Source organism: Elephantulus edwardii, unplaced genomic scaffold (genome assembly GCF_000299155.1).
Source record: "Elephantulus edwardii isolate Elephantulus edwardi_28Jun2011 unplaced genomic scaffold, EleEdw1.0 scaffold00051, whole genome shotgun sequence".
Lineage (NCBI taxonomy): Eukaryota > Metazoa > Chordata > Mammalia > Macroscelidea > Macroscelididae > Elephantulus > Elephantulus edwardii.
The window spans coordinates 15,109,193-15,110,349 of NW_006399801.1; positions in this window are offsets into that span (position 1 = coordinate 15,109,193).

A 1,157-nucleotide genomic window follows, 5' to 3' on the forward strand; every position below is an offset into this window, starting at 1 on the left:
CTTGGAGAAGGACATCATGCTTGGAAGGATGGAAGGTCTGTGCAGGACAGGAAGACAAGACCCTGGATGAGGTGGATGGACACGGTGACTGTGACTATGGTGGCAGGTGTGTCACAGACAATGCAATTGGCTTAATATAGGGCAGGGTTCAGAGCTGCTGTTTATAGGGTCGCTATGAGTTATAGTTGATGGCACATAACAACAACAACAACAACAACATAAAGGCTTAGAACACACAACCAAACCTACTGCCGTGCCAAATTGATTCTGACTCACATCAACTATCATGTCAACAGGAGAGACTGCCTCCTCTTTTTCCAGTGAAGCAGCTGGTGGGTTCAAATGGCTGGCCTTTCAGTAAGCAGCCTAACATTTAACCTATTATTTATACTGAGGGAATTTCTAAGTGACTGAAATAAAAATGACGTTGTGTGTGTGAAAGTATTTTAAGACTAGTCTTGTTCTTTGCCTCTTTCCGCCCTAGTTCCCTCTTCCTTTCTTCTTTTTTCCTTTTCCTATTTTTTTCCCTCTTTCTTCTTCTGCTCTTTCTCTCTCACACAATAGGTTAGTTTTATATGTGTCGTTCACTTCTTTTTGGTACTAATACCTGCAACCAAAGCATCAAGTTTCAACTCAAGTAACAAAACACTGTTGTTGTTACGTGCCCTTGAGTTGCCTGTGACTCACAGTGACCCTATGTACAATAGCTCTGAACCTTGACCTATCTATCCTGAGCCAGTCTCACTGACTCAAACACACCTACTCCCATTATCTCAGTTACTGTGTCAATCCATCTCATCCAGGGTCTTCCTCTCCTGTGCTATCCCTCCAACCTTCTAAGCATGATGCTCTTCAAGGACTGTCCCCTCCTGGCAGCATGCTCAAAGTATGTGAGATAGAACTTCAAAATCCTTGCCTCCAAGAAGCAACCTGGTTTCACCCTCTCCAGGACAAACCTATTTGTTCTCTTGACAGTTCAGGGTATGTTCAATACTATTATAAAACATTGCAACTCAAAGGTATAAATTCTTCTTCTGTCATTCCTGGTCAATGTCAAGCTCCCTGATGCATAGCGAGTAATTGCACCTTAGTCTCCAGACTGACATCATTGTTCTTTAATATTCTGGAGAGGTCCCCTGTGACAGCAGATTTTCCCA